This window comes from Ursus maritimus, unplaced genomic scaffold (assembly GCF_017311325.1).
Source record: "Ursus maritimus isolate PB19 unplaced genomic scaffold, ASM1731132v1 scaffold_9, whole genome shotgun sequence".
NCBI lineage: Eukaryota > Metazoa > Chordata > Mammalia > Carnivora > Ursidae > Ursus > Ursus maritimus.
In genome coordinates, this window is record NW_024427107.1 from 51,133,614 (window position 1) to 51,156,059 (window position 22,446).

Genomic DNA, 22,446 nt, shown 5'->3' on the forward strand with positions numbered 1-22,446 from the left:
TCTCAGAGTTACAGGAATCAGAGAATTAAAATATGACAGGGGAGTAGAAATAGAAAAGTTAGGAAGATATTGAAGATAATTCAAAATGTTCGTGAATTCCTTATGTTGTTTTATTATAATAAGATGATTAATACAGTTCTGATAGGCAAAGTTGAGTTGAAACAAAATTTACATGTATGCACTAGGACATGATTTTGTTTCACATTTTAGTATATTCTCTAACCTTATCATAATTCATGTATTAGTTCAACAGACATATATCAAGCACCTACTATGTGTCACACATTATTCTAGGAATATAGCAGTGGACAACACAGAGTCTTTGACCTCAGGGAGCTTATATTCAAATTGGGTGTGGCAGATGATTAAAAAATAAGCAAGTGCATAATATGTCAAAGATTTGTAAATGATATAAAGAAAAATAAAGAAGGGAAGGGGGAAAAGGAACACAAAAGCAGAAGAAATAGGAGATGGAATGTGGGGAGTATTTTTTTAAGCCTTAAAAAGCCTTCACTGATAAAGTTTTCTTTGAGCAGAGACCTGCAAGAAGTGAAGGAGCCAGTCGTGTAAATGGATGCCTTTGGGAGCAGTGCAAGAAGAACAAGAACAAGAGAAAACATGGTTGAAGTTCATAAGGTATAGTAAGGAGGCCAGTGTGGCTAGTAGGAGATGAGGTCCAAGAGATAACAGGGGCAAAATGAAAGGGTTTCAGGAATGGGGAAGAGAAACTGTGATATACAGTGGTTCTTCATCTTAAAGTACATTAGATTCACCTAAGGGAGATTCTCAAAATACCCTTGCCCTGTATGCACCCTTGGAAATTCTGTTGGAATTTATCTAGGATTAACCAGACAGCAGCAGTTTTCAAATGCCCCCAGTTTATTGAGAACCATTGCTGCAATGATTTAAATGGATTATTGGTCACTATAATTCTATGGATTTGCTCGGTGAGAGATGAAAAGCCATTGAAAAGTTCTAATGAGAGAAGAGACAGAATCAATATTTTAGCCAGTTCACTGTAGTTCATCTGTGGAGAACAGAGTATGGGGCAAGGACCAACTTAGACCACCTATCTGTTTTTAACATTTTCCATAATGAACGTGTAGTTTTTATATTAATAATAGACATCTTTTATTTAAAAAAACATTTTAAAACAGATTGAAAGCGTGTTTATTAATGAGAAATAGAGCCTTATATTCTCTGTTATTCATCTATTCTTCCAGATGTGTTTCTCAAGGAAAGATTTTCATGATGGCAACAGATTGTGTATCATTTTGCTATAGCTACCATAAAGTACCACAAACTGGGTGGCTTAAAAGTCCCAAATCCAGATGTCAGCAGGGCTGTGCTCCTTTTAGATGCTGGTTAGAATCCTTCCTTGCCTTTTCCTAGCTTCTGGTGGTGGGCAGCAAACCTTGGCATTCCTTGGCTTCCAGCTGCATTAGTCCAGTCTCTGCCTTTCCCATCTTCACATCATCTTCCCTGTGTCTTTGTCCAAATTTTGCTTTTATTAGAATACCAATTTTATTGGATTAGAGCCCATCCTAATCACTTAATCTTAATTTGGTTAAATCTGCAAAGACCCTATTTCCAAACAGCATCTCATTCTGAGGTATTGGAATTTAGGACTTCAACATATCTTTTTTGGGGAGACACAATTCAGCCCATACAGATTGGTTCTCATGAAATCTTTAATAATAATAGAATTGGTATTATGTATCACCTTCTCTATCAAGGCAAAAATCTACAGAGAAAAAAAAATAGAGCTATTCCCAAAAGTTGATGATTGCTCTGAAATGTTATGTTGTTTGAACTCTTTTTCTACTCCATCAGACATTTCTCAGAGAATGACTGAAAACTGTGGGAAAAGAGTTTGTCATTTTTGGTGACTTTTCATTCATGGAACATGAATTTTCAGTGATTTGGTGGGCTGATGGTTAGGGCTGGATCCTCTAGCCTTTATAGCCATATAACTCCTTTAAAACGGATTTATTGAAATTAGAGAGTCACCCACACCTTTCAAATTGGTTTCACAGTTCCAGAGTAGTGGGAATTAGAATCTTAATTAACATTAATCTGAGAGGGTGCTTAAAACATGTCTAACCTGCTAAACAACTTCATTTTACCCAGTGAAGTCTTTTGTTTTCAGCATCAGAATGAAAATTATTAGGCTGACAGATGAACTTTATAGGGTGGCTGAACTTTGTTGAATGCTCGTTTTGAGAGCCAATAACAAGCTCCATAAAGAAAAATTCAAACAACACAGAAAGCTTAGCCTCAAGATACCCTGAGGCAAAGCAAATCCTTATCAAGAAGCCACTGGCGACCCAACTAACCAGGTCGAGCTTAAATTAATGTGTTGGCACACGTGCTGTACAAGGAAAGTGAGCATTCTGTCATGGCACAGAGAGCAAAAGAAGATGAAGAACAAACACCTACTTCTCGATATATTATCAAACATCATGTTTGGAATTACTCTGAAAGTACACACTGTAAAGTATAAACTGTGTTTGACCCATCTATTATCTGGATGTTAAATAACTCCAAATTCATTTATTTCCACTAATCAGCTGCTACACATTTTTCTCCAGCTTCTGCCATCTGCTTCTAATTACCAAAACAGTTTGCAATCCAAATTGAGATGATAAAAAGTTAATTATCACAGGCTTTCAGCTTACAGGTGTAGTCAAAAAGAAAATAAATAAGCAGATTTATTTAGTTTCAAAGAGAATCACACTTACATTAATTCAGAACATTGCCAAAATTACCTTATTTCTTGGACATTTTGAGAGTTCATAAAAGAAATCCACTCCAAGTAAACAGCTGTAAAATAAATTTGGATTAACAATACTAACAAATAATGTTATTTTGGGCAGGATGGTTGAAATAAAGTTAAAAAGACCCAAAGAGATTTCATGAAGTATGACTTTGAAGAAAAATAGTGCCCCCTCCAACAGCAACAACTAAAACTGAACATCTATGAAGTTAAATAGCATAACTGTTTCAGTACCTAATAGTTTTACCTTTATATCATAGTCACATAAGTTTTTGGGAAAAGAAAACCAATAAGAAGAAATCAAGGTAAGAAAGAGAAATGAAATTAAGGTTGCTGAGTGTCTCCCATGTTTTCGTATGTCACAAATTCAGTCCACAAACAGTCCTATGGAGATTATTTCTCCCACTTTAAAGATAAGAAAACTGAGCCATGGAGATAAATTTAAGTCAAACCTAGGGCGCTCTCTTATTCATGGGTACCTTCCACTGCCTGATTAACATCTGATGAACAGCAAAAAAACTTAATAAAAGAAGGTTTCACCAGATTTTTTTAAAGGACACTACTGGATTGACAAGTATTAGTGTTAAAAAAAAATAGTTTATTTTTCATTACTACATCTCATCAAGGCTCAAGTCCAAACAATTGTATATATAAATTTATTGATGTATTTACTTATATATAATGTGTGAATTATTATTTTATTGATTTATAATATATAATTTTATATGTATAATACAAAATATTTATGTCATTTTTTTTTAACATTCTGGTGTTTTTCAAGTTTAGCGTTGAGCTTTGTAACTGTTAAGGATACATTTTGGAGAAGACAAAAAAGGAATAAATAGAATCAAAAAGGAAAAGGATAGGTGGACCCAGAAAAATTGGAAATGAGAGAAGGCTGAAGTGTGTTGTCAAAAGGGAGGTGAGAAAGAGAAGATGAAAGTAATCGAAGGAAAGGCATGGAGAGAAATGAGAGATGTGACAGAAGCCATATGGGCAAAAGACTAGAGAAAGAGCAAGAATGCTTAAAGAGATATTTTAGGAAGACTTCTATGTGATGTCAAATAAAATGCTTTCCTTGGTCTCCCTATGACTTCATCAGTAAAAGTCCTTACTTGTAAATGCACTACTGCAGACCGCCTCTGCCAATACCCAAATGCCAGGATTTTTTTTCCCCTCCCAAGAGCCAGTTGGGTTATTTGGCCAAGCATAACATCCTGAAGTGACAGCAGCAGTTACTGCTTAGCATCTCACCACAGCCACCATGCAGAGAAGCTTCTGCAAGACAGCCAAAGTCCACATTAGGATTCTCATATGGAAGGCATCAGGTGGAACCCAGAGACAGATCAAGACTGGAGGTGGCAGATCACTAACACTGCAGTGTGAGAAGGTTAGTTGATTGAGGAAGAATTTCTGTGTACCTGAGCAGGATACACCCCTCTCCTCCTTTCTTTCTGATACACAACCTTGAAAGGTACATGTAAAATGAACCAGAGGATGATGAAACAACCTTCCTCAGTCTCACCCTACTTTCTTCTCCCTGCGACATGCCCATTACAGAGTTTATTAAGAAACTAAGATGCTAGGAGACAGGGGAAGAGGGAGAAACAAGCATGCGTGGTGTCATTCTTATTCACAGAACCTGGCCCTGTCCCCTATTGTCCTTTCGTTGGAAACACATTTGATCAAACCCACAAAGGTACCCAATGAACAAGTATGATAGGACTTCTGGCATTTACTAAGTCAACCAACAACTTGAATGGGACCTTGGAATTCTCTGAACTTGTCAGGGACTTAGGGTCTCATATGTCCTTTACTCTTAAATTTGGGTTAGGTAATATCAACATTAATCACAGATACTGAATTTAGGGAATAAACAGAGGCAGTCTGAACCAGGTGGGATTAACAATCAGGGAGAGCCTGGTGATTCCAGAATAAAGTTATGAAATTTTCTTTGTTTCATAAAGAAAAGGGAAGTGGCTGCCTCCCTACTCTCCCATTCATAGGATGTCTCCTTAAGAACAAAGTAGGCCCAATAAGAGGCCCAACCTTTTGATTTTACACTATAAGTTCACAGGCCTTCTGACCTTTGGATTGTAAACAGTTATTTCCAAAATGAACACAGGAGTCTTTGAGGAGGTAGCAGTCACACATGCATCATTGTCTCTTGAGGTGATAAGAGAAGTTACTTGTTCTTTTTTCTACTTTCCTGTGTTAATTTACGTGAAATCCTGTCTGGACTTTGTAGTCACTTTCATACTAACTTGAATGCAAATAAATCGGTTAGTAGTTTTCCCATAGTAAGTTGTGTTCTCTCTGTATTCTATATTGATACAGAGGAGACTTCTGTTGTCAGTGACTGGCAGGAAACTGTCATATATGCACCCACAAGGCAAAAAAAGACAATGGGATAAGGCTGAACATTTGGATGGCTGGTGATATCATTTAGTGTGAACAGCCACAAAAGAAGGAGCAGTTCTTTCACAGAGAGCAGAACTTAAGAATTGCAGGAGAACCTAACTACCAAACTTGCATCTCCTATTTTAATCTCTTCTAACCCATCTTGAGTTTCTCCCACATCCAATCAATCAGAAGACCTGATTTTTCATCCTTCCAAAATCTCTTTGAAATCCATTTTATTCTCTCCATTCACAGAGCCACTATATCAGACCATGAGACCATTATCTCTCCCCTAGCAAATTTAATAACCTTCAATTTTGCTATCTCTCAAACCATTTCTCCACACTGCTACAAGTCATATTTCTAAAACACGAGATCTCTGCTTAAAACTATGGTGTGTAAAGATCTCCTTCCTCTTGCTCCTGCTTATTCCACCAGCTTGATTTCTCATGACTCCAAAATTCTTTCCCCGCTTCCTAAATGTATGGTCCTGCCATTGCAAATTACTCAGTGTTACTTGAACATCCTTACTCTGATCTCTAGGGTTTTGCATAGGCTATTTTCTTAAGACCATTCGTAGCGATCACTCCCTCTATTCACCTATCCTCCAATCAGTACTCTCTGCTGTTCATTTAGGACTCAACTAGAATGGATCACCTCCCTCTGAATTTCTTGTCTGACCCTTCCAAGGCATCCCTAATTTCCCCTCTAGCACCTTGCTTTGACCTAACCTGTTATTTATCACAGTGTACTGTATTTGCCAATTTGTACTGTCTTTTATACTATAAAGTCTTTGGAAGAATTCTTAATAAGTGTTTAGCGATTAAGTCAAAGGTTAATGTTCAGAAGTAGGGCTGGTTTGCATACCAGCTTGATCCAAGGCTTCAAATGAGTCACCGGAACCCAGCTACTTTCTAGTCTCAGCTCTGCTCCCTTGCATCTTGGCTTCACTGTCAGACTGCTTCTGATGTCACACATGACTGCCAATAGCTGAAAGTCTACATTCTCTCAAGTCCAGTGGAAAAGTGTAACTTTCTTTCCCTGAAGTGCTTGCAAAATTCTTATTGAATGTCATTAGCTTTGATTGGACCACTTGCCTATTCCTGAAGCAATCACTTTGACCAAGGAAACTCAGGTGCCCTAACTGGGCTTGAATAACATGCTCATACTCAGAGCCAGAGAGGGAGTTCACACTAAGAGAGCCACATGGAGTACAAGGGTGGTTCTTCAGAAAATAATAGAGTACTGGTACCAAAAGAAGAATTAATGCAAACTGGGAAACAAAAAGAAAACAAAATAAAAACTGTACACTACAGTAAATAAATTACATGGCTGTATAAGTCAATATGTGCAGTGGCAAGTTAAGAAATTACAGTGTAAGAAGAAAATCCAGCTACACTTTAAATCTCATTTATATGATGATTTAGCTAACCTTTCCCTGTAAAGTAGATTTCATTGGGAGCTAAATTGAAATTCATTCAGGTTCTTAGGATTCTGCATAATAAATGGAAACTTATTTCCAAGCTGCATGCTGCATGTTCCAGAAAGGATTTATGATTATAGAGACTTTGACTTAAACCTTTAGTTTGAATATGACATTTTAAACTTGATGATTGAATTTCCTCCATAAGTTGAAAACCTGGAAAAAGTTTGTGGAAAAATGACTAATTCTGGGTAGTAAAGGCAAGAAATAGCACTTTTACTGTAATTGCCATTCTTAATGATTAACAAAAATTTAAACATAAATAAATAAATAGTTTATTATATATGACTCAATTGAAAAATTCAATTATACTAAAAAGTTAGGTTAACATAGACCAGGGCAGGAAAGGTGGAAAGAGCTAATTTATATTCAGCAAGAAGTTTCCAGTTACTAACAACTGATGCTTTAAACATACTTTTTCCCCTCTGGGAATTTTAGTACAACTTGTCTGCTCAGTAAAATCATATTCTCACAACACCTTTTTGTGATGAGAGCAGGCTCATAAGAAAGCTCCCACCTGATAGAAAGAAGTCTGAAGAATGTCTATCTTGAATCAGGTGTTATAATTAGTTTTGACACCACTTTCGCAGTAAGACTCCTTAATCCTCCTGAAATTTTATAGAGGGATAAATCAAGCACCTCCTATATTATATACAGTATTCCACTAGTCTCTTTAATCTCTCCTGTTCATACTTCAAGAGTTAGAGATATTTCAGTTATGGACATGTAGACTGCCCTAGAAGCATCAGATAGATTCTTTTCATGCTGAAAATAAACACTTTCCTAAATAAAAAGACTCTGTTCACAGTTTACATAGCTATATGATAAAAGAGATTCTGTTCCCCAAAGGCAGCATGATAAAGCGGGGAAAGCACTGAATTTGGAAGTCAGATGCTTTTAGCAGAAGTCCCAAATCTTTGCCTTAAAACTTTTGTGACCTTTAAGAGTTTCCTCATCTCCATAGGGGAGAAATAGTATTTTGTATCATAGAGTTATTGAGGGAATCAAAAGGAAATAAATAACATATGCAAAAGAGCTCTACAGACTACACAGTCATATAATCTCAGCCTCACTACTTCCTTATAAGGAAATACTTGAAAATTGTAGGAACCAAATATATTACAATGGAGTCAAGACAGATTTGTGATATATATACCATATATATAACTCTCCCAAATTATAGTGCAATGATCACTAACATTGATTAAGCACTAATTACATGCAAAGTACTTTTGCAAGGCTCTCCTTCCAAATCCGGCAACAATCCCATGAGGTGGGATAATATCGTTATTTCTATTTTATAGAAAAACCAAGGCTAATAAAGATTAACTAACTTCCCTAAGTTCACACAACTAGAAAGTGTGGACCTTTGACTCAACATAGTCAATTCATTCAAAGCCAATATTCTTAGCTGTACATAGCTTCTCCATCCATACAGGTCCATGTGACAGAAAACATGGCCCTGATATACTCCCTTGCAAAAATCTGTAACTGATTCATGATAAAAAAAAAAAAATCATCAACTAATGGGAAAGCAGTTGGTCATTTAATAAACTTTCAGGAAAATCATCTTCTTTTGGTTTTATCATAGCCTCATACACCAGAACATTTAAAAACTGGAATAAGCCTATCACTTTTTAAAGCTTTTTAAATAAGCCTTTTAAAGCTTTTTAAGTCTTAAGACTTTTTAAGACTGAATAGTATTCCATCATATGTATAATACCACATTTTGTCGATCCATTCATCCATTACCACTTAGTTGGATTATTTCCACCTTTTGGCTATTGTAAAAAATGTTGCATGAACACTGGTATAAAAATATCTGTTTAAGTTCCTGCTTTAAATTCTTTTGAAGTATATACCCAGAACTGGAATTGCTGGATCATATGGTAATTCTATTTTTTAATTTTTTGAGGAACCTCCATACTGTTTTCCATTAAGGCTGCACCATTTTACATTCCCACCAACAATGCACAACAGTTCCATTTTCTCCACATCCTCACCACTACTTACCAAATTATTAATTTTTATAATAATATCCTTGAATTTTATAGGTTATTTTACAATACACATGTATTAGTTTCAAATTCCAGGAGGAAATACCTTCAAAAACTATTAAAAAAATCAAGAATGGTTTAGTGAGATTTTGTTGAATGTGAAAAGGTTAAATTTCATGTCCCTAATTATGGAATTAATGTCTTTATCTTGAGAATTCCTTATGATGAAAAATGTTGGAAAGCCTTTTTCTTCCTATATTTTTCATCTCACTTGTTGAGATTGCCCTACCATGAATTGATACACTGCCTCACCTTGATCCTCTCCATCATCCCTTATATCCGTTTGATAACTAATTGTCCTTACACATGTTTCTAAAACCATTTTTCTCTTCTTCATCACCACTGTCATTGCTTTGGTGTGGCCCTCATCAATTCTAGTCCGGTCTGGAGCATTTTCCTCTTCTCTCTCTGCCCCTCCAAAATTATTATTCAAAGAGGCAAACATAATTATATCATTGCTTTGCCTCTTGCCCTACCAACATTTTCAGTTGAACTTCTCAAACTCAAGGTACTTTGTCACATTTGCATGAAGCATAGAAATCATTCTACAACATTGATTTTCTTAAATGAGAAATCATTTGAACCACAATTTACATATTAAAATAAGCACAACTGTGTTATGTAATTTACATAAATTTTAGGCAAATCACACACTTCGAAAGTTTTTTTCCACATTAGGACTTTGGACTTTGTGAACTACAGTGCCACAACTCAGAGTTTATTTGTCTGTCTGTAAGAGCACATTGAAGGGGAACCTTGAGAAATACTGATTTACAGGATAAAATATAGTCTCCTTAGCATGTCATATGACATCCCTGTGAATTGGCACTTGCCTGTATCTCTAGACTCACTTCCTGCCACATCCCTCCACATCAACACCTTATTTTTCAGAAATGCCACATCATTTGTAGTTTTCAGAACATCATTCTACTGTTTGATATGCTGCCCTTCTCTCACAGAAGGAGCTTCCCCATCCAATCCTCCTAATCCAAATTCTTCATGTGGTAAACTCCATTTTCACCTGTCTCCACCCACATATTTCTTCTTTGAAGCGTCTCCAGCAGTCTCCTCTACCCTCCACTCCTTCAGACTGTTACTAAATCTGTCTCTCACCTTAAGATGTCAATATTTTGAGAGCGCCTATGATTAAAAGCATAGTTTCTAAAGACAGTCTACATGGTTTTGAACCCCAGTATCATTTTCTACCTGTGTGACTTTAAGCAAGTTAATGGACTTCACTGCACCCAGATGTTCTCTGTAAAATAGGCTGAATACCAGTGCTTACCTTACAGGGTTGTTGTTAGGCTTCTGTGGGGTGATATACATACAGGGCTTAGAAAACCTCCAGGCAAACAGTCAGCATTCACAAAATGTCACCCACTTTTGTCTTAATCGTTTTAGAATCCTCAGAACCTGCTGCAGAGTAAGTGCTTGGGAAATGTTTGTTGAAGCAAATTAAATTCCCTTCTTACTAAATACATGTTTTTGGCCTTCAGTTGTTTCTCTTTGGCCAACAGAAAAACTTTTTCTTTTTCTTTTTCTTTTTCTTTTTCTTTTTCTTTTCTTTTCTTTTTTTTTAACTGAAAGAAATCTTGGTGACTGAGAAACCCCAAATGTACTGCTCACGTCTCTGGTGTTTCAAATTATTTTGTGTGCCCTGCCCTAGAATTGGCAATGGTGGTAACATGTCACAACAGCTAAATTGAAAGAGGAAGGAATTAAAACACTAATGGTTTGAGAGGGAGTTCCTTTTCCATTCTGCTATCAGAAAGTGGTCCAAACCTCCACACAGGACATGAAAGGCGAACCTATACTTGGAGACCCATCTTTCAGAGTTATGAAAACCCATTACATATTTGTTGAAAGGAAAACGTTTGTGCATTTGGACGATAACTCCACGTAGAGGGAGAAGCCTGCCAGAACGCATGTATAATTGCTTGGACTGCTAGGGGTTTTGTTCAGGGTCTTGAGACTGGTGATAGATGAGCCTAAAAGGACTGCTTTAAATAAACCAAACGTCTTGGATTAGTGTCACTGGACTTAGAGCCCCCTGGGAAAGGCCTGTCTCCCGTGATTTCCAGTATACTCCACTTCCAATGAGCTGGAAATACCACAAGAAAACCGCTGTTCTCACGGTATTTTTGCCTTTTCCATTTCTGGTTTTAGCTAAGAAAAAAAAAATGGCATGTGTACATGACAGAATAATCAGAGCATCCAAATGTTTGATCTTTAAGCTAAGTAGAATTCACCGTGAGTTTCAAGTAAATCCAAGTAAAATAACTTTGGGCACATTCTCATAAGTTTCATTTAAGCAGATATATGCCTACAAGTGAGTCAGATTTATTAAGCATTGTCTGTCCTAAAATTGTATTCCATATATATTAACTGGAGGCAAAATGGCAGAATAACTAAAATTGGTTAATGTCTCTAAATTTTTGTTCAGGGATATTTACTTAAACTACTTTCCAAAGATGTACCGTAAATAAGTAAGCATTTTCAAATGAATATTTGGATCTTTTTCTAAAAGAGATTGACTTTTGTTTATTTACAAACTTGTAGAAGGATTTAATTCCATGTTTTAGATTATGCTACAATAAAACACAGCAAATATTTATGAGTTACTAACTATGTGCCGTGCACAGTGCTAATAGCTGGGGACCAATTAAGGGGACATTGACATATATGCTAATTGTTTTTAAATATGTGCAGTTAAGAATATTTAGATAAAGTAACCAAAGGAATCTGAAGAAAGAAGAGAAAGAGAAAAAAATACACTGCAAGTCATCATAGAACCATTTAGTAAGAGTCTTCTTTTCTTCAACAGTGTGCTTAATGTTTTTTCTATTATTAGTAGCAGAAAACAATGACTAAAAATTAAGTGAAAATTAGTGTGTTTTTTAATCCTGATTTTTGCAGATAAGGTAGTGTTTCAATTTACTTGTAAAGAAAAAAAAAGACTATGATTGCTGTTTAAATTTTCTGAGTAGTAAATGTTCACAACCAATTAAGCAGATCCTAGTATCAAGGTAATTAGAAACGTTATTATTCATATATGTGCATATTAATAGATATGTTCATTAACTGAATCTATTAATTTTTACATACATACTATGCAGATACCATATAATGGTTAAAAGCTCAAAATGCGGAGTTGGTCAGTATATACCTGGGTCTGAATTTTTGTTCTTCGTCTTCATAGCTGTGTGGTCAGAATTGCTTAACATCTCTGTGCTGCAGAGTCCACATCTGTAAAATAAGAATTATAACAGTAACTACCTGATAAAGTTATTGAGAGAATGAAATAAGGATCCACATAAAAATGTTCAACTGAATGCATTCATAGTGAGCATGCAATAAACGTCTACTTTAATTAGTAGTATTAATACTAACAAGGTTAATGAGAAATGTACTTAATAAACTACAAACTTTGAAGACAATTGAGATTGGGGAAAATAGATGATGTTAACACAAATAGGTTTAAAAAGACTAAGAATTGGGGGCACCTGGGTGGCACAGCGGTTAAGCGTCTGCCTTTGGCTCAGGGCGTGATCCCGGCGTTATGGGCTCGAGCCCCACATCAGGCTCCTCCGCTATGAACCTGCTTCTTCCTCTCCCACTCCCCCTGCTTGTGTTCCCTCTCTCACTGGCTGTCTCTATCTCTGTCGAATAAAATAAATAAAATCTTTAAAAAAAAAAAAGACTAAGAATTGTAACAACTATGAGTAATGAAACCATGTGTATATTTCATAGTTGTCACTCAAATGTCTGATATTATCTGAATCTAATTGTTTAATACTGTACCCAGAGCATATTCAAATCCAGGAATTTCAGTTATCCATCTCCAAAGAATGTTTCTCTACAATTCAGTGAATATGTCTAAGAATAACTAACATATAAGCACAGTTTGACTACTATCTGTTTCTCTGTTGTGAGTTCTGTGAGCTGGGAATAGTGTGGTGATATTTGAGCTGCTACTGGAGTTTCTACTATAAGCATGGGGCAGCTTTCCCATCTTCAAATGACCCCCACTGCTAGTGTAGTATTGGAAATATAGTGTTCCTGTTACTCAAGAACATTAGGAAAATGTGGCTCTGCTTTAGAGAATCCATGACATCTCTATTAGAGAATTTTTCTCTTAGCTGGAGTAAATACTTTACTTGCCTCAAAGAGAAATAGCAAGCTTACATCAAAACAACAGCCTTAACCCTAGGTATTCATTCAGATAGCAGAGGGAGGAAAACTAGCAGTTTTCGGGGGACTCCTGGATCCTACCACTGGTAGGAAGGAAAGTAGACTGTCTGCTTGAGGGTGCTGCTCAGTCTCATCTGAGCACTGCAAGTTAACTTCCCCAGAGACTTCCCCCAAATGCTATACGAAGAGAAGGAGCCTGCACTTGCCCAGGTGAAATGAAAGATGAGGAGGGTATCTTGGCTCCATCTGTTGGCCTGCCCCAGAGGCAGACACAGTACTATGGTAAAGAGTCCTCCTCTTTATCGTGGTAATCATTTCACAATACATACACATAACAAACCATTATGTTGTATACCTGAAACTAATATAATGTTATATGTCAATTAAGTCTCAAAAAAAATGGGCTATGAAACAGTGGGGGAAAATGATTTTTTTTTTCAAAGCTGTATCTGAAGTACTGTTCAGGCAACCAATATTCTTGAGCTGTAACAGAGTGTTGCTTACCATGGAAAATAATTTGGCATGACAAGGAGCTCTTATTTACTGAGTCTAAGGTTTAGATAGTGGAAACAATGTTATAAAGGGTTCATAGTTGAGAAACAGATGAGTTAATTAGAGAAGTTTATATTAATGGAAAGTCATTGAGGATCAACCCTTTGTCATATGTCCTTATGAAGGGCATTCATAGTTAACTTATTACATGACATCACAAAAACTTCTTTTCTCATGACATAAACTAATAATTTGTCAGGTTAGTCTCTTTAGGCACCAGTTGTACTATCTTAAAAATAAATTACAAAATTGTTTCCTGTTTGCCCATATAACTTTTTTGCTAAATAGTGACCTGGATCCAGGATTAATGATCAAATAAAATATCTCCACCTTGTCAGAGATCTAGCAATTTTAAAGCCTCACAAAAATGTCTTATTCCCATCCAGTCTCTGCCTCTTTGGGGACAGCAAATAGCAACCAATTATGATGCCTTTACATGGGACTGGGATGTGCCTGTTAACAAGTGACTCATCTCTCTTCTTTTAATATAGTTACCAGATCTTAAAATCAGTATCAAACTCCAAATAAAACTCTTAAGAGATCTACTATGTCCTTGCCCAGAAATGCATTATATACCTTTCCGTGGGTGGGTGGGGCAGAATGGAAGATAAGAGCAAGAATTCCAGTGGTAGAAATAAAGAAGCCTCCCAACCGTGCAGGGGATCTCTCTAACAGCTACACACTTTTAAGAGGATGTTGGATTCTGGCATGTAGTCTCTCTGGGCATAAGCTGGGAACCAAGATTAATTAGGATCATCTAGTAGCTAGAAGCAAATAAGACTTGAGAGAAGATGGGGTCCCACCACACAATAGACTGCTGATTATTTTGTATCCTAACTAAATTTTAAGCTTAATTGGCCTGGAGAAGTACCCATGACATAAGTGATTCTGAATTCTCCAAATCTATGTTTTCCTGTAGTTAAAACAATTAGTGAGTACAGGAAAACATTAAAACAGATCATATTTTTCTTTCTGGGGAAAACCTGAGATTTGTTTGCTTTTGAATCATGAAAAAGATCAGAATATGTTTTTTCTACTCCTAGTAAGTCATTAATGCCTGTCATCTGAAATGTGGCTTTTGCCAAAGATTGTTTATAAATGAGCAATTAGAACTTACTGAAGCATTGTAGATGAAGCTTATTTAACTGATGAGTGAACTAACACCATATATCAAGTTGTGATTTTTCTTCCTTAGTAAAAGCATGTGACATTAGGAGACATAGTACAGAGCTTCTTTGTAAGAAAGTCATGAGCCAAGATTGAAACTATTTACCACAGAAACAAAATGGGGAAACTTCAATGGATATAAATAAAATAATAGCCATTTTATACTCACAGCAAAAACTTACCTATATATTTGTGTGTGTGTGTGTGTGTGTGCATGTGTGTGTGTGCATGTGTGTGTGTGTGTGTGTGAGAGAGAGAGAGAGAGAGAGAACCAAGCAGGATAAAGGATAACATTTATTTTGTAAAAAAGGTACCACTGTTTTGATCTTTAATGGTGGTTATCATAAACATGAAAATCATGTTTCTTTGTTGAATAAGAGTCAAGAAATTAGCAGAGATAAAACTGTATCATTTCAATAACTATGCAAAAAATTGGAGGGAAAAAAGTACATTTCAAGTCAAAATGATCCGGTTTTCTCTCTGCCTACACAACATGTAATATAGATTTTAAGTAATTATAATACAAAGATTGGAATTTAGCTTCTTCTCCACACTCTTATACTTTAATTTGATACAAAATGGTGTATCACAGTAATATTTATATTTTTTCTCATTTGATCCTCAGGGGATAGAAATAATCCACATACTATTCTTACATGATAGATATTCCCAAATCTCCAAACTTAAAGATCATAGCTTCACAAGGGAAAATTACAAATAACCCTCTATCAAAACACTGATTCTTTTCCTGTTTCTTATTAAAGCACTTTTTAGGATTAAAAACTTCCTTATAGAGTATCAGTGCTGGAACATGATTAAGATAAAGCTGAAGTCAGATGGCTCAACAGAGAAGCAATTTCTTGACAAGCTTCCTTTCTCCAGAATGGAGCCGACTTGCAATCCATTGGTATCAACTACTTCAGCAGAGCAAACTGTATGAAAGCTTCAAACATTGAAATTGGCAGGTTTTAAACCTTTATATCTTTTTGTTTCCTTTTTAAAAGAGTTGTGTGAAACAGAAATGCTATCTTCACGTGTAGAGGGAAAAGAAACATGCTCTTTCTTGGAAGTTCTCAATGAATGTAAAAGTAAGTGAGAGGCCCCTCCAATGCCAAGGGAGAGCCTTGAAAGCAGGGGAATGTTTTGTTAGATTAGCCATTTCCCCCCTGGCGGAACAATCAAGGACAAATTCCTCTATCTCTACTCTTTGCCATATCCTCTTTATTCAAGAATAAAACCACTTTAAAGTCACTCTGCACTCTGTGGTGTTGAGTAAGTACTCTACGTAGAGCTCAAGGAAAAGGAGAAAAAAACAGGCCCCTGACTCCAGGAGACATGGTATTGAAGGACATGGATTTATGCAACCACCTAATATGACAGGAACTCATGATTCCCTGACTCTGAAAGGCCGTGTGCTCCATGAACTGTAGGAAACTTTTCTGGGGACAGAGAGACAATTATTCCATACTCCTTCTGTGTCCATGTAGAAGGACTCTACCTAGATGAGTATTGTCTTTCCCACCCCAGGGAAGGAGAAATAAATGAAATATCTGAATGGGGGAATTTTAAAAATGATCCTCAGATCTTAGCATGCTCCATGGCACCCATTCTTCCAGAAATTTGGCAGGAGGCTGAGAAAGTGTTTAGACTCTTCTGCTCCATCTGTGCACTTGGAAGTCTACTCCGGTTAGGGAATCCTGTGATGATCTAGCTTGCCAGTACTGGGGGGGGGGGGTAAGTTTAATCATGGAATGAAGTACTATTAACAAGCCCATTCCCCTCTATACTTAAATCAGCTTTGTCAATTTAATGAAACAAGTAATATTTTGACCTGCATTCTTCTGACTCCTGCACTTAGCTCTAAGTGTGTTCCACAATTGGTTGGGAAAGAGGGGATTTATTTACTGACTCACTAAAATCCTAATATCTTCCAGCTGTGTAAATAAATTAATGTTCATCAATGAATGGCTGGCTTTCAAAGACAATTTCCTTTATTACCATCAAAGTTCTTACTCTATTAAGCAACTGAAAACAAGAAAAAAATGATTAATGTAAATGGAGGGGAATGTGAGTCAATGAACATTGAAAGGAATCATGAATATGACTATGTCTATAGCCTTAGAAACCTCCTTGGTACTTAGAGACGCATGAGTGTAAGGATGTCCCCATACTTACATCTTTAGGACATTTGGGGCATGGTAGATTAGAGGGAAATTCCAGTGAAGTTCATTGAAGGCCTTGATTAGTTTGCAGTTTCATAGACATGGTGATGGCCTATTTCATTTTGGAATGGGAAGCAGTTTGTGAGATGTAAAAAGAAATATCGAATATCCCACCTTCAGTATTTCATTTAATCCTCACAACAACTGGGTAGAAGAATACTAGTCTTTCTTCATTTATAGATGAAGAAACAAGGGTTAGATGCATAAAGCTGCTTGCCCAAGACTTCAAAGACTGGAAATAACTGAGCCAGAGTACAATTCCAGATCTGTGAAAATCAAAGCTCTTGCTTTAACTACTCTGTCATTCTGCCTTATTCATTTTACTATTGCCAGTGTCAATCACCTTGAAACTAATCAGTAAATGCTTGTTGAATTGAATTAGGAGTGGAGTTAAAAACAAGCATTAAAAACTGTTCTCTTCACTTAGTTTTCATGTTTATAAACATTGCAATTGATAAATCACCCAGAACTAGAATAAGTTAAATACCAGATACTCTGAACAACTATGAGATTAAAAAACTAAAAGGACTAACTCATCCAAGAAAAAAATTGAGAATCCTGAATATGAAGTTTGTTTAACAAAGTGGTAACTAAAGACATGATAATGGCCAACAGATATTTTTCAAGTATAAATGTGAATAGTGAGAGGATGAATTTAATTAAATATATCATTTTGAGGAAATGGAAATTTAGGTCTAGTTTAACAGAAAGCATTTTAACCATGAGAACTCAGATGTCACAGAATAATCTCAAGGGAATAGATCTTCTACTTCAGACATTTAAAAATAGATTGTTTACCCAAGAGAAAAGAAAGAATATGTCCTCTCAAAGACTTACACATAAATGTTTATAGCAGTTGTATTTGTAGTTGTGAAAAACTGAAAACAATCCAAATGTCCATCAACAGTTAAATAAAGGGTGGTATATCCATACAATGGAGTACTATTCATCAATAAAAAGGAATGAGCAGTTAATACATATGATAACATTGATGAACCTCAAAATAATGATGGTGAGTAAAAGAATCAAGGCCAAAATAGAGTACATACTCTCTGATTCCATATATAAGTCTATGCAATGATCAGTGGTTGCAGAAGGTGAGAGGTAAAAAAGAGAGAGGAATGACAAAGGGACATAAGGAAACTTTTGGGCTCACATACATGTTCATGAGGTGAATGTGGTGATTTCATGGGTCTATACGTATGTCAAAATGTATCAAGTTTTATACGTTAAATATATGCAATTTATGCCAATTATACCTTAGTAAAGCTGTTTGAAAAACAACAAATATCTAAAAAAAATAGACAAAAGGTTATAAGACATTGTTCCAATAATCAAAAGAACAGAATGGCTCCATCATACTCTTTTTCCTCCACAATATACCTCCAAAACTACCTACTTCTCTTGTGGCCAGTCTCTTTTCCTATACTCTTAATCTACGTAGTATATTGCTTTTGGAGCAAAGAATAAAGAAAACAAAAATCACTTACAAAGAGATCATGTTTATTAACATTTGAAGATATTTCTTTCAGTTTTTGATATCGGGATCATACTCTCAGTATTTGGATTTAGTTTTAATATTAGGTTCATAAAAAAGAACCCTCTTGCACTGTTGTAGGAATGAAAACTGGTGCAACCACTGTGGAAAACAGAATGGAGGGTCCTCAAAAAGTTAAAAATAAAACTACCCTAATATCTAATAATTGCACTACTGGGTATTTAACCAAAAAAGACAAAAACAGTAATTCAAAGGGATACATGAACCTGTTTTTAGAGCAGAATGGATAAAGAAGATGTGGTATATACAATGGAATATTATTCAGCTTTAAAAAAGAATGAAATCTTGCCATTTGCAACAATATGGATGGAGCCAGAGCCAGAGTATGATGCTAAGTAAAATAAGTCAGAGAGAGAAACACCATGAGATTTCTACTCATATGTGGAAGCTTAGGAACAAAACAAATGAGCAAAGACAAAAAAAAAAAAAAAAAGACAAGCCAAGAAACAGATTCTTAACTATAGAGAATAAACTGATGATTATCAGAGGGGGAGGGGTGAGGGAGTGGGTGAAATAGGTGATGGGGATTAAGGAGAGCATTTGTGATGCGCACCAGGTGTTGTATGGAATTGTTGAGTCATCTATATTATACACCTGAAACTAATATAATAATACTGTATGTATTAAAATTATGTAAAATTAAAATAATATAAAGTAGACCAAAAAATCAGGTGTGTTTTATTTAAACCTCCTAATCCTCAAACTTTTCCACTATATAGAAAAATGTAAAAAGTCCAATACTTATATAATCATTCCTTGATTTGTTTTTCCTTCAGTTTTTTTCTTTTAAGGAAACAAACATTTTAAAGTCATACTTTCTATTTCTTCCCTCTTTCAGAAGTAAACAAAATCCTGATACTAGTATATATCATTATCAAATTTGTGTTTTTTCCTTATTATATACGTATATACACAAAAATACATTTTGTTGTGCTTTGAACAGTTACATAAATTGTATCATGAGAAGCATAATTTTGCATCTTCTTTTTTCCATTCAGTATGTTTTTTGAGATTCATCCATGTTGATGCATGTCAATCCAATACTTTCTTTTGACTATGACCTCTTATATGTATAAATCAGTTTAGCTATTCCTGTTTCATTTAGTATTATATCATGGTTGTTCTCCAAGCTCTTGTGATTTTCCCTTTTTGGAAGACTCTTCTCCCAGCTCTTTCTGGCTGGCTTTCTCCTCCTTCAGGTCACATCTCAGAGAAGATTCCCAGATTACCCTATCTGAAGTAACTTCCATTCTTGCCCACACCCAACAAATGGTTATTCTCTTTTTCATGTCACCTTTGAATTTCTTTTATAGCATTTACTTTTCATTTTCTCCGCTTGTTTATTGTATGGTTCCTCCAAGAGATGGTAAGTCCCTTGAGGTCAGGAACTTGTCTTCATTGTTCACCTTTATATTGTTCTCACCTTTATATTTTAAAGAGGGATGTCACATTAGCACAATGCATGCCACATTAAAAGGTCTTAACTAATATTTAGAGAAAAGATAAATGGATAGATGAATGGATGATGGATGGTAGGAGTGATAGGTATGGATGATTGGATGCTGACTATGTCATTTCAGGTTCTAATTCAATGAGTCCCTGTCAACCAAGAAAAGAGGCAGAACTGAATAAAACAAAAACATTTATTTGGGGTCTCAGTATTGCAATTCAGATAACACAAATTTGGGTAAATTGTGTCCCACTAGGGAACAAAAATCAGAGGTTTTTAATGACAAAAAGGAATGCTTATGTACATTGTTTATAAAGAATTTTGATTGGTGTTGGTGGCAGAAAAATAATCTTGGCTAAGCATAATTGCTAAGGCTATCACTAAAGAAAAGTATGTTACTGTAGCAAGTTGCAGATGTTCCTGCAGTGTCTGGAATATTTGACGTTTGGCCCAATTCAAAAGTTCATTGTGTTTGGGGAGGAGGTGCATAAGGCCCACCTCCTTAATGACCTCCTGACTTCATGTTAAATCCCCTTGACATAAGTGACTCTATTTTATTTTACTCTTCACACCCCATTCTACCATGAACAAAAAGACCAGGAGAACTTAAATTTCACATCTTATTCCTGAGCCACATTTGAGCTTTTCTACTCTGGATAGCCAGATCGCTTGGTCTACTGTAAAAATAACGAACCTCTAAATTCTGTGCTTACAGCTCAAAAGCTACAGTTTAATCCCTTCAACTTCTCTTTTCAAATTATTAATTCAAACAGAAACTAAAATTCTGGCCATTCAGCTAGATTACCAGAATATATCCTTTATTTGATTATCCTGGGAAGTACTCAGGATAGACCATAAATAATTTATGGCTAGTTTCATGAATTATTTATGATTTACATAGCACATAGATTATTGTTTTTCATATCTAAGAGATTTTCTAAAGTTTTGGAAATTTGAAAATATTTGTATACCTATACGTTTCTGTAGCTACTTTGTAAATTTTATAGAGTTGGCTTTGCAATATAATGAAAAATGGGAAATTTTAGATAGTAATTTTAACTTTAATTTTAACTGTGAAAGAGCACACATGTCCTCCTTACTCCAAACATATATTCTTCTGAAATAGTATAAAAATTGATATTTGCAAAATTGGCTTAGAATAATTTAAAAATAGATACACTTTTCCTGAATTAAAGTGGTTATTTTTATCCTTTAGATATCATCTAGATTAAAAATATCCTTTGTATTTGAGGATATCTTAAAATGGTAAATATTTTGCAAATGTAATAATCTGTTTTAGTAAAATACATAATAAAATTAGGTAGCATTTATTGTGCACTTAACTATATGATAAGCACTTCTACATGTATCTCATTGAGGCAGCACCTGTGAGGTAGATATTACTTTCTCCATTTTACATACAAGGTTTGAAGAGGCTATTTAACTTATCCAAGTAAGAGGTAGGACTGAAACTTAACTTTAAGCTATCTTTTAACCACTATACCATAATGGAAATGAGGTAGAGGGTCAATGAGAAAATAAAAATCACCCTTCATCCCATAACCCAGAGATCATGATTGTTAATATTCTATTTTTGTCCCATTTTTATTCTAGTTTATTTTGTCCAATATTTATAACCTGTGATTTTGTTTATATATATGTATATATATGTATATATTCTGTGTTCATCTTTCACTTAGTCTTATATCATAAATATTTGATGTTCAGTATTTTTTACAGTGTTCCTTGTTATTGAATTCTTTAACAATTCCCTTTCCCAGAACAGTTTGCACTCTCCACAGTTCGAACCCCCCACAATCTGCTAATTCAAATGTGCTTGTTTTAAATCGCTCTATCTTCTAAATCATGTGTCTTAATTAAGAAAATAAAATATTAAAAAGCCATAAGAGTACCCAGAAAGAATTAGTTGTCTAATATAAAGGGAAATGAGCATGTTGGTGTTTTTAAAAACTAGTTCTTCTTCTTAAATAGTAAAATTCCTTAAATGGAATTTTCATGTTCTATTTCAATAGAACATGATGAATATGTTGGTTACAATGCTGAAGATTCTCCTCAAAGAATAAACTTGGCACATCTCATCAAGGTGAGGCTGGTACAGTAGAAATGTTTTATGCTGATGATTTTGTATTACTAAAAAAGCATTGATAGGTAGCATCCAAAGCAACAAAGCAATGAAATCTATGCCTTAAAAGTGCAGGTTGTCCTTGTGCATCACAGAAGGTCATCACTGTGTAGATCCAACTGTCTCCATGTCCTAAGATTGTACCCAGACTCCAAGTCACCGTAAATTTGATACAAGCTAAAGCTACTCCAAGCCCAGATTTAAAAAGCCTTTCAGCAAAAAGATAAGATATTGGTATCATGATCATTTTAAGAAAGGGCACTGATAAATATATGCTAATGAAACATTTTACTGATGTATTAAATGACACTACTTAAGTGAGATGTTTTAGGTTGGCATCATTCAAAAGCCCCCAGGTTAAAATAAAAATATCAAGCTATTCTTAAACTCAAAGATTTTGAAAAGCTATCAATATAAGAAGTGCAAATTGAATTTCTTGGGAAAAAT